The sequence below is a fragment of the Marmota monax genome, unplaced genomic scaffold (assembly GCF_021218885.2).
Source record: "Marmota monax isolate L192 unplaced genomic scaffold, Marmota_monax_Labrador192_F-V1.1 WCK01_AAM20220418_F8-fsc00040, whole genome shotgun sequence".
NCBI classification, from domain to species: Eukaryota; Metazoa; Chordata; class Mammalia; order Rodentia; family Sciuridae; genus Marmota; species Marmota monax.
In genome coordinates, this window is record NW_026692782.1 from 2,760,021 (window position 1) to 2,773,441 (window position 13,421).

Here is a 13,421-nt window from a genome sequence, read left to right on the forward strand (position 1 = left end):
AGGAAAAGTACACTTGGCATTAATGCCTTAAGAATTTTAAAATATTACACTTCCCTGCTGAGAATATTTTTAAGTGATAAAGTTAGGTTCCCCCCCCCCATAAATTAACACATATTCTAATCCTCATCACCTTATTGATGATGGATCTTTCAAGATTGTGTGTTTGTTATAAACCTGGAAAACAGAAGGTAAAAAGATAATATATTGCTAGGCCACAGCTTTGAAGAAAACCTCAAGCCAGAGAGAAAGTGGAATAATGGAGAAAATAAATCCACTGGAAAGAGAGTATATCACCTTATACTTTGGTCTGTCAGACTCAAGAGGCAAAGCAAGTAGAAGGCAAGCCTAGGGCCTTCATATTGGAGAATTCTGTTAGGAAATTCTTCTATTAAGGAGGGACCCCAAAGGGTTATATCCTTACAATACAGAAGAACTAAGACTAAAACCAGGCCCCATCCAGACCATCACTTGACACCACTACCATGGAAACAAACTTCCAACATAGGAACCTTTGGAGATTCTGAAACCATATCCAAAATTTAACAAAAATGTTTTAAGAGTGAAAAAAAAAATTGAATTTTGACTAACCACTAACCATGATGAAGCAAAAGCAAGCATGTTTACCTGGAACATTTGGCAACAACACCAGGCTAAATACAAATAGCAAGCAACAGTCAACAAAGGTCAGTGCCACAGAAGAAGGGGAAATGAAATGGGCACCATGATTTCTCAGGTTTTCTGCACAGAAATAGCATGGGGTAGTGTCAATGGAGATGGAGCATAAAAAGCCAGGGATTTCCCAAAATAGGGATACAAAAGTTAGAGTTTAAATCAGCCAGAATTCAGAGGTAGAGTACATTTCCCAAAATAGGCCATATTTTGAACCTAAAAAATATGCCAAGAAGTTTTAAATAAGTCATGCAAAGTATGTTTTCTGACCACAATGAAGTTTAAAAATCCCAAATATTTGAAAATCAAATGTATTTCTAAAGGATTTGTGGCTCAGATGAATATACCAAAATTAGAAAATATTTTGAATTGAATAAAAATTAAAATATGACACTTAAATTTGTGGGATGCACCTAAAGCAGGGATTAGTGAAATTTCTCACATTAAACACTTAATACGGGGCTGAGGTGGTGGCTCAGTGGTAAGAGTACTCGCCTAGCTTGCACAAGGCACTGGGTTCGATCCTCAGAACCACGTAAATGTAAAATAAAGATACTGTGTCCACCTAAAACTAAAAAATAAATATTTAAAAAAAACAATACTATAAAAAAATTCCAAAAACTTAAGCTTCTATCTTAAAATGTGGAAGAAAACTCATTCAAAATAGATTTTTTTTAAAAAAGGGAAATGATGTTTTCAAGTCACAAGAACCAATAAAACGTAAATTAGACAAGCCAAGACCTAGTTCTTTAAGATCATCAATAAAACATAAATTTCCAACATGACTAAAAAATATTCAAGACAGACTGGGTGCTGTGGTACACACCTATAATCCCAGCTACATGGGAGACTGAGGCAGGAGGATCACAAGTTCAAGAAAAATGTAGCAAGTTAGCAAGACCCTACCTCAAAATAAGATTTTAATAGGACTAGGATGTAGCTTAGTAGTAGAGTGCTTGCCTAGCATGTGCAAGTTTACAATCCCCAGTACCACAGGGAGAATAGGGAGGATGGACATAAGACATAATTGGAAACGTGGAATGAGAAAGAGTAGTACTAAGAGACAGTAAATAGATAACAAGGAAATGTGAACAATTTATGCCAATATATTTGAAAGTTTAGTTAAACTGTATTATTCCCACACCAAAAACTACCTATAATAGATTACCATAAAATATCATAAAGTGAGTGGCTTAAACCACAAGAATATATTTTCTCATTATTCTAGGGGCTAGGAATCTAAAATTAAATTTCTAGCTGATTTGATTTCTAACAAGGGTTCTCTTCCTGGCTTCTAGATGGCCACCTTCTCACTGTGGTGCATGGGAGGAAGACATACACTCTCTGGTGTCTCTTATATGGACAATAAGCCTATAGGATCAGGACCCCACTCTTAGGCTGTCATTTAACTTTAATTACTTCCTTAGAAGCCACATCTCCTCATAGTGCCAAACTGGGGGATGAAAGCTTCAACATGAATTTGGAGGGAGCACACCCAAAAGACAGAAAATCTGAATAGCCCTATAAAATCATAAAATAGAATTCTATTTTAAAGCCTTACCACAAAGAAATCTTTGGGCCCAGATGGCTTCAATGATGAATTACACAAAGTATTTTGGAAAAAAAATAGTACCAATTTTATACAAACTGTTCCAAAATACAGGACTATAGGTAAAATTTTCCCTCCACTCTACGAGCCTAATATTACCTGTTCCTAAAGCCAGAAAAAAAGGGAGTATTCTAATTAAAGAGAACTATAGACTCATCCACCTCATGATCATTGATGAAAAAAATCCTAACAAAATTTTAGCAAGTTGAACCCAAAAGTACATAAAAAGAACAATGCATGATAACCAAGTGAAATATATGCCAGGAATGCAAGATTAGTTTAACATTTTAAAAAAAATCAATGGAATTCATTATGTTAGATTAAAAAAGGAAAAGCCCCTGATCATCTCAATTGGTGCAGGAAAACAAAAATCTTTAATCCAAGTCTATTTCCCATAAAAACTCCACAGACTGGGAATAGAAAGGAAATTCGTCAGTCTGATAAAGGTCATCTAAAAAGCAAACAAACCTACATCTGGCATGCTTAATGATGAAAACAAAGTTTTCTCCCGAAACTGAAAAAGAACAAGGATTTCTGCTTGCACCACTTGCTTTCCACTTTGAACCAGAGATTTTAGCTTTTGCAGTAATGAAAGAAAATAAAAAAACACATTAGGGCAAACAGATTGAAAAGAAAGAAATAAAACTTAAAGGATTTGGTAGTCATAACATGTAGAAAATGCTAAGAAATCTACACAAATGCTGTAAGAATAAAAAAGTTAAAAATGATGACAGGATACAAGGTCAAGGCTAAGCATTTATTTCTGTATACGAGAATCAGAAACTGAAAATTCGAAGATATTATTTATAATAGCATCAAAAATATAAAACAGGTATACACTTAATAAAATTTGTGTAAGACTTGAGTACCAAGATTATAAGACATTGGTGAGAAAAATTTAAAGAAAACCTACATGGCCATATATATCCTGTTTGTGAATCAAAAGATTCAATGTTGTTTGCAAGAAAATAGGAAAAATCTTGGTTATCTTAGGTTTGGCAAAAGTTTCTGAAACAGGTAAAAATTACAAACTACAAAAGAAAAAAATGACTTCATCAAAATTACAAACGATTCTATTCAAAAAATAAATCAGACTAGGTGATATTTGTAAAATATGACAAAGATCTCACATATAATACATAAACAACACGTATAACTCAACAGTATAGACACATATAATAACTGTTGTAGTTTTGTACATTTGGTGTCCTGTGAGCCTCTTGTATTTAAATTTCCAATTCATTCTTCATATTTGGGAAATTTTTTGATATTATTTCATTGAGGAGAATGTGCATTCCTTTGGTTTGTATCTCTGTGGCTTCCTCTCTCCCAATAATTCTTAGATTTGGTCTTTTCATGTTATCCCACAATTCTTGAATGTTCTGTTCATGGTTTCTTACCATCTTCATTGTGTGGTCAACTTTATTTTCAAGATTATATATTTTTGTCTTCATTGCCTGAGGTTCTGTTTTCCAAGTGATCTAGTCTGTTGGTGATGCTTTCTATAGAATTTTATTTGGATTATTGTTTCATTCATTTTAAGAATTTCAGAGTCTCTATCTCTCTTTTTTTATTTTTATTTTTTTTTGTAATTGTGTATGGACAGAATGCCTTTATTTTATTTGTATGCAGTGCTGAGGATTGAACCCAGTGCTTCACACATGCTAAGCAGGCACTCTGCCACTGAGCTACTGCTCCAGCCCTCCATCTCTTTCTTGAAGTAAATTTTTGCTACCTATATTTGCTCTCTTTTCTCTTTGTTGGAGTGATCAATTGTTGCCTGTAGTTGCTCTCTTATATTATTCTGTGCTTCACAGATCATTTTGATTATGTACATTCTGAACTCCTCTGATGTTTCATCTACTATACTATCAATGGATTCTTTTTTTAATTAATTAATTTATTTATTCTAATTAGGTATATATGACAGCAGAATGCATTTTGATTCATTGTACACAATTGCAGCACAACTTTTCATTTCTCTGGTTGGACATGATGTAGAGTCACACCACATGTGCAGTCATATGTGTACCTAGGCTAATGATGTGCATGTCATTCCACCATCTTTCCTACACCCATACCCCCTCCACTTCCCTCCCTTCCCTTGGCCCAGTCACACTTCCTCCATTCTCCCCACACATACACACCCCATTATGGATCAGCATCCACTTATCAAAGTGAACATTTGGCCTTTGATTTTTTGGGATTGGCATTATATTCTCCAACTCCATCCATTTACTTGCAAATGCCATGATTTTATTCTCTTTTATTGCTGAGTAATATTTCATTGTGTATATATATCATGTTTTGTTTATCCGTTCATCTACTGAAGGGCATCTAGGTTGGTTCCACAGTTTAGCTGTTGTGAATTGTACAGCTATAAACATTGAAGTGGCTTCTATCCTATAATCTTGTAGTGTCCCTTCAGGTTACCAATACCTCACCTCTGAGGCCTACAGAGACCTTGGTGATGGTCTCTCTGGTCCTGGCTATTGTCTCTAAATGTGGCTATTGTCTCTAAATGGAAGCAGCCAGGACAGCCATGTGTTGGTAGATTGGCGGCCACTACACACTTGGTCTCTCATACCTATTCTTGTGATGATATGAAATAATACAATGGTTATGTGGTTATGTAATGAGGTAAACCAAAATATTCATTGTGACATAGCATTAGGCTACTATTGGCTTTTTAAATATATATATATATTTGTTGTAGATAGACACAATATATTTATATATTTTTATTTTATGTGGTACTCAGGTTCAATCCCAGTGCCTCATACTTGCAAGGCAAGCGCTCTACCACTGAGCTATAGCCCCAAACCCTACTGTTGACTTTTTGACAATATATCAGAAGGATCATCTGGTTCTGGTGATCCTGGCTCATTGATATTAGTAGCATAATATCATTGGATATCAGTAGCAAATGATGGCTGAGGATCCTCTGTATTTGAAGCTTTTTTACCAGAAAAAACAACTAAAAAAAATTTTTTAAAGAATACAAGCAATGGAGCTCCAGTGGCACAATCGGTTAGCGCGTGGTACTTATAAGAACACAAGCAACAATAAATAGAATGTGAGAAAAGGGTTCACTCATACTGGTGGGACTGCAATTTGGTCCAAACACTCTAGAAAGCAATATAGAGATTCCTCAAAAAACTTGGAATGGAACCACCATTTGACCCACTTAACCCACTTCCCTGCATATATCCAAAGTAGTTAAACTCAGCATACCACAGTGATCAGCCATAATCAATGTTCATAGCAGCTCAACTCACAATAGCTAAACTATGGAACCAACCTAGCTGCCGTTCAATATATGAATGGATAATGAAAATGTGATATATAGACACAATGGAATATCACTCAATCATAAAAAAGAATGACTTTGTGACTTTTGCTGGTAAATGAAAGATCTGGATCTATCATGCTAACTGATAAGCCAATCCCCAAAATGAAAGGTCATATGTTCTCTCTGATATGTGGATGCTAACACACAACAAAAGGGTAGGGAGGGGAAGAACAGATGTTCAGTGGATTAGACAAAGGGGAATGATGGGAGGGGAGGGGAGATAGGAGAGACATTGGAATGAATCAGACATAACTCTCCTATGTTCATATATAAATATACCAGCAGTGAAGTTCCACATCATGTACAACCACAAGAATAGGATTCTAATTAGAATAAATTATACTCCATTTATGTATAATACGTCAAAATGCACTTTACTCTCGTGTATATCTAAAAAGAACAAATTTTAAAAATACTCGGGCAAAATACAATAATATCCACATCACCAATTCTGCTTCAGATCCTTTCTCATCATCTTCTTCCTTTGTCAGTGACTCATAAAGCTCTTCTAATTCTTCATGTGTTAATAACTTCTTTTAAAATTATTTTTTAGTGTAGATGGGCACAATACCTTTATTTTATTTATTTATTTTTATGTGGTGCTGAAGATCGAACCCAGTACTTCACACATGCTAGGCAAGCACTCTACCCCTGAGCCCCAGACCCAGACCCTGTTAATAACTTCTTGATGGCCTTCAACACGTTTTTCCACTTCTTCATCAACCATGTGTGCAAATCCTTCACCAACTCATCTTGTGGCACGAATGATTTTTTTCCCATCATTCCCCATAAGCCTTTGATTTGCTTCATGTGTCCTTCCAGCAGACATTTACAATTTCTGGTTTTAGTCCATTCATTGCAGCTTTGATGAATGTTGTTGCATCAGCAATAGTGAATCATTTCCAGCACTGCATTATGTCCAGTGTAGGTTCTGTACCAATTGCTAACATTATGCGATCAAGTACCAAGTGAATGTATGTGGCCTTGACAAACAATAGTGCCATGGTCAAGGGGCTGAAGCATTGAGATTGTATTTGGAGGTAACATTACAACCTCAACATTTGAATTTTCATGTCAAACAAATTCAGGATGGCCAGGCATATTCTCTGTTACTAATAGGACTTTAAACTCCAACTCCTCCTTGTATAAGTATTATTTCATTCTGGAATGAAGCATTGGTGAAACCATTCCATAAACAAGATGGTTGTCACCATGCTTTCTGGTTATGCTGCCAGAACACAAGGAGGTAATTTCTGGTTTTGTTTTGGAGCACATGCATTCTTCGCTTTATAAACTATGCCTGCCTTTATCTTGGACCCTACATCATTGCCACATGGCACAAGAGTTAATCTGCCTTTCCATGATTTCTGCCCTGGTTCCCTCTTTTCACTTTATGAAGTAGGTTCTATTGGGCATCTTCTTCCAGAACAGCCTAGTTTAATCACAGCTGAAGACTTCTTTGGGATGATATCCTTCCCGCTTAATCAACTTCTTCCACTAGGCCAGAAATATGGCAGCAGCTTCTTCATCAGCAGATGCAGCCTCTCCAGGTTTTGCAGGGTAAAAAAAAAAAAAAAAAAAAAAAAAAAAAAATGATTTTCTATTCTTCATCCAAGGATAGAGGACATTTTTTAAAATTCTTACTTTTAATCAACATAATTGCACATATTTATGAGGTACTGTAGTGAGAACATTCAAAATCCTCTCTTATAGCTATTTTGAAACACTCAGTAAATTAGTATTATAGTTATCTTACTGTGTTATAGAACACTAGAACTTATTTCTCCTATCTAACTGAAATTTTGTGCCTGTTAACCATTCTCACTCCATCTACTTCTTCCCATTCCCATTCCCACCCTCTGATAAGTTCTCCAATAATTTTTATATTTTTGAGACCAGACCTATGACTGAATCTGTGAAACCATCTTTACTTGCATTAGCAAATGGCTTGCTGTCACTCATGTCATGGGATTCTTTGCTGAAGTCTTCATGTAATCTCAATGCTTTCTGGCACAAACTATTGCTTTCAATCAAGATGCATATTCTGTTCTCTTCCGCCCACAATATTTAATGCCTTTTCCTTCTTAACTATGCATTGTTTATAATATTGAAGGTGCAATAGCAAAAGTATCATGAATTTCTTTTTCTTCTTCACAATTTCACAGATAGAATCATTAGTCACTTAATAGTCACTTAATTGACTCTTGCTGTAACCAGTGTATGTGTGTGTTCAAGTAAGTTTTATTTTACTTATAATGATTCCAAGTCACCGGAGTAGTTATGCTGACAACTTGGATATGGTAAAGAGAAGCCATAAAGTGCCTTTTGCATTTTGAAAACTTGTGAATTGTTTTATTTTGGGAATTTTCCATTTAATATTTTCAGACATCATCATGGGTAACTGAAGCTGTGGACTACGAAATCATGAACAAGTGGAAACTATCATACTTATTAGGAAATGCAACCTACATTAGATACTATATACCTGTAAAGTGACTAAAATGAAAGGCTACTGAGAATGTGATATAGCAGAAGCTCTCATACTCTGCTGGTGAGAATGAAAACTGATATAACCACTCTGGAAAAACAGTTTGGCAGTTTCATTTATTAAATGTACACTAGGCATACATACATCCCTCTCATTTCTTTCCTAGGCATTTACTTGATAAGAATGAAAACATGTTTACATGAAGACTTACACATAAATGTTCATATCAAATTTATTCATAATAATCCAATAACTGGAAGTAGCCCAGATATTCTCAACTGGCAAATCAATAAATTGTGGTATATCCATAAAATGGAATACTACTCAACAACAAATAAGAATCATCAATTGATACTGTATGTTTTAGTACAAAAATGTTCTGTGTGAAAGTAGAAACAACTGTAGAATTGAACCAAATCTTTCATTTGACACTAGAAAAAAATTAATCTATAGTAACAGAAAATAGACTAGTGGTTGCCTAGGAATAAGTGGGAGAGGTGTTGAATAACTGAGAAGGGAAAAAATGGAACTTATTTAGTTACACAAGTGTTTACATTTGCTAAAATTTATTAAACTATACATTTAGAACGTGTTCATTCCTTTGTGTGCACATGGTATGTTTAGCTATTGAGATGGGATAGAATTCCAAAAGGTTAATTTTCTCCTATTCTTGTCTCCTATTCTTGCTAAAGCAAAATCAACCAAATTAATAGGGATGTTTAAATTTATAAGGATTAGCAAAAGAATGTTGAAAATACAAAAGGTATTAAAAGAATGGCATTGAGAAATAAGACTCGTTATTGACACTGGGTATTGGGCCTATATATATAATAGGTACTCAATAAATACCTTCTCTCAATACTTAAATAAAATAGTTTGGATCCTTATTCCAAGTGCTATGGAAAACTCAGCATATGTTTTCTGGGATTCCTGGGGATATACATTTCTTCTGATCAACTCTTCACTTAATTTTCTGTTTTGATCTATCTAAAACTATCTATCATTACTTTTCCTGTGATTGCCTTCTTATTTTTACTCTTTCCATTTTTTTCCTTCTTCTTTCTTGGTAAAATACTCTGTAAAATTATTGTGGATAATTCAGACTGTCAAAGTTCAAGAGAATAAACATCTTCAAAAGGGTACACATGTATCTTTAGGAAACAGGTTGTCTCTTGTTTGACATGAGCTAAGAACAACGGATGGTTCTATATTCACAGGTCACAATGGTGGAATGTGTAGTTCTGCATGTTTAATCCGTTTGAAATTGTCTCTGTGTTCTGGTCTAAGCCACAAATACTAGATAAATTCATAGAAAAGAAAACACAAGTGTTTATATCAATCTATGTTTACAAATATGAATTATCTGACAATTATAGAATATATATAATTCATTTTGTTTACAAAATTATGAATTATCTGACAATTATGGAATATATATATAATTCATTTTTAAGACAGTATCTTGCTGTATTGCCTTGACCTTCAACTTCTGTCTCAGTCTCCTGAGTAGCTAGGATAACAGGTGGGCACCGCTGCGACTAGTTGGTTGTCATGCCATTGTATATTGAAAGTACTGGAGTGGACCATTTTCCTCTTTAATTCTTGAACCTACAGCAGATAAAGATAAATTGTGTCATAAGAATTGTACTTAATAGCTTATACTCACAACCTCATCCACATCTGACTTAGATGATTTTAACAGTGAGAATCTGGATTTAGGGATAGATGTTATAATGGGATGAGACTTTTGAGGACCTTGAGGTAAGTGTGTTTTAATGTGGGATGGTTGTGAGTCACTGGAAATCAGAGAAAAGACTATCATAGGCAGACTTCCAAGAATGATTCCCATTACCCTCATCTTTGTATAATCCCTTCATCCCTTGAGTGTGGGTGGAACCTATAGATATGAAGAAATGGCATTCTACAATTATTTTACATTCCATAAAAAAATGGAGATTATCCAAGAGGAATCTAACCACACAAGCCTTTTAAAAAGAGAGAATTTTCTCTGGTGACAGAAGAGGAAATCAGATTCAAGATGTGAGAGGAATTCAGCATGCTTGAATCTGGTGAGAGCTGGGTGATGAAGAATTTGAGTGGCCTTTGGGGAACTGAGAGGGGCCCCTGGCTGACAGCCAATGGGACGGGAACATCAGTCCTATGACTACAAATTGCTCATCTGTGCCAACAACCTGGATGAACTTGGGAATTCATTCATTCCAGAGCCTCCAGATAGCAGTCCACGTAGGCCAAAACTGATTTCAGCCTGGAAAAATCCTAAGCAGAGCCAGGCACGATGGCACACGCCTGTAATCCCAGTGGCTCAGGAGGCTGAGACAGGACAAGTTCAAAGCCAGCCTCAGCAGAAGCGAGGTGCTAAGCAATAGGGTCTCAGGGAGACCTTGTCTCTAAGTAAAATACAAAATAAGGCTGAGGATGTGGCTGAGTGCCCCTGAGTTCAATCTCCCTACCGCCCCCCACCCCCCAAAAAACCTAAGCAGAGAACTCAGCCATACAATGCCAGACTTCTCATCTATAGAACTATGAGATAATAAATAGATCATCTTTTAAGGTGCTACGTTTGTAGTGATTTGTTATGTAACAATAGAAAAAGAATACACTATTATATTTATTTCTCCTTGCAGTTATATTCATTTTTCCTTTTATGTTTTTAAGGTTCTATTATTAGGTACGTAAACATTTGAGGATTGTTATATCCTTTTTTTTTAGAATTTTTAATATTTATTTCTTAGTTATTGGTGGACACAACATCTTTTGTTTGTATGTGGTGCTGAGAATCGAACCCGGGCCGCACGCATGCAAGGTGAGTGCGCTACCGCTTGAGCCACATCCCCAGCCCAGAGGATTGTTATATCCTTTTGATAAATTGATCAATCCATTTTCCATTACAAAATGATCCTTATTATCCCTAATATTTTTTGTTCTGATGTCTACTTTGTCTCATATTAATAGAGCCACTCCTATTTGCCTTCAGTTAGTGTTACTATGTATTATTTTCCATCCTTTTAATCTTAGTACAAAAAAAACATACACAGTAAGTGAACAAATGAGCATGACCTGTTTCTGCCGCAGTCTGGCTGGGCACAATCAGGAGCCACTTGTCAAAAGAAACTAACTTTATTTTTAGAACCACACAAGCCAAACAAAACAGCCTCTCAGGAAAAACCCTCAGAGCCTCAACTGCCACCACCGGCTTTCCACAAGCCTCTCTCTCCCACACAAGCTTCTCTCCACCTCCCACAATCCTCCTGCTCTTGAGGCCGATTGGCTGGGTCATGTGGGCGGAGCCAAAAAAGTCCCCCAGTGAGCAGCTCCGTGGTCTGAAAGGGCAGGGAAACAGCCCAATGAGCATCACCTCAGAGGAGCCAATCAGCTAGATGTTGCTGGGGCCGCTGTGAGCCAATCATCAGCCGGCAGCTGGAAGTTTGCTGGGGCCCCTTCGGCTGTGGCTCTCAACATGTTTCAATAAAATTTTACTTACAAAAGCAAATAGTGGGCTGACTTTGGCCCAAGAAAACATAGTGTGCTGACCTTTTTTCCCCCTGCTCTACATGATACCAGTGAAATTTGTTGAGGTGTGTTCTTTCCTAAAATGATGTACATTATGCAAAAGTGGGATTCAGGGTCTACACAGTCATTAATAACATTTAAATTTAGTGTTATTCAATTGTTATTATCTATTAATTTTATTGATTTTCTATAAAATACTAAAATATTAAAGTGTCTCATTATGATCATGGATTTGTATGCATTTTTCTCGTAGTTTTGTCCATTTTACTTTATATATTTTAATGCACTGTTAGGTATGTTAGGTGTATAACATTCTTATAAACTGAACCTTTTGTGATAATATAATAATTTTCTTTTGAGGACTATTGAGCGTATTTAGAATCAAAGACCATTAATTAACTATAAGGGACAAGGCATTCCTAGAGTTAATTCTCTCATCAGTTTGTCTACTTGGTGTGTTAGGATTGGTTTATTCCAGTGAGATCTGATTGTTAAGTATTCAGGACTTTAATGAGATAAAGCTAAACATTGTAAGAGAAATTACATTAAAAATTTTGGCCAATGTTACAAATCAGGGCTTTTTTTTTTCCTTTCTGAAAACCAATTTACTCAGTCTGATTTACTCTTGAACTTTCCATTTAATTATTTATCCTTTAAGTAAATTTGTTATTGAAATATAAAAAAATACAGAAAAGTGACCAATCATAATTATTCGGTTCAGTTGCTTTTCAAAAAGATTATACTCATTGTTAAGGTCTAGGTATGAGATGTCCCCCAAAAGCTCATGTGTGAGCCAATGCAAGAAAGTTTAGAGCTGAAAGGATTGGGTTATGAGAGGTTTAACCTAATCCTCTAACTAACTGAGGGGTAACTGTAGGCAGGTAGGGTATGGAGAAGGTGGACCGTTGGGCACATGCCTTTGTGGTATACATCTTGTCCTTCTCTGCCTCCTGGCTGTCCTGTACTGAGCTGCTTTCCTCCACTATGATGTTCTGCCCCACTTCAGTCCCAGAGCAATGGAGCTGGATGTCTATGAATTAAGACCTTTGCAACTGTGATCCCCAAAATAAATTTTCCCTCCACTAAAATTGTTTTTTTCAGGTCTTCTGGTCATAGTGGTGAAAAAAAGCTGACTAAAATACTCATGTAGCCCACACAAGGGTGAAGAAATCCCATTCTACCCCACCCTTCAAGTAAAACTACTCTTTTCTTCAATGCCATGGTTTTGTTTTGAAATATGTATACACAGAATTATATGGTATGAACTTTTTTGTTTGATTCCATTTTGCCTGAAATTGTGTTTTCTGAGATTTATCCATGTTGTACTTAGTGTAGGTTGTTTACTTGGTTCATTCACATTAGAATGAACATTAGTTATGTATTCACTATACTGTTGACAGGCTATTTCCAGTTTTTGGATATTTTTAATACAGCTGTGATAGGTGTTCAAAATATTTTTTAGTAAACATATACATGAATTTCTGTTGAGTGTATGCTTAGAAATGAACTTTTTTTTTTTTTTGTACTCAAGATTGAACCCAGGGACACTTTACCACTGAGCCACTGTAAAGGTCGGGCGAGCGTCGGAGGAAGAGACCACCATTTGCGTCGTTTCTTTTTTTGTGGGGAAGGCTTTAATCCATCCTGAAAATGTATCTACAAAGACTAGGAGATATTTAAGTCCATACCTTGCTGGCTTAATTTCAGTAAAGTCCATTTCCCAGAATTGTCCTGGTCTGGTTCCTCGTAGGTGCTTTCTGAAATTGCAGGCT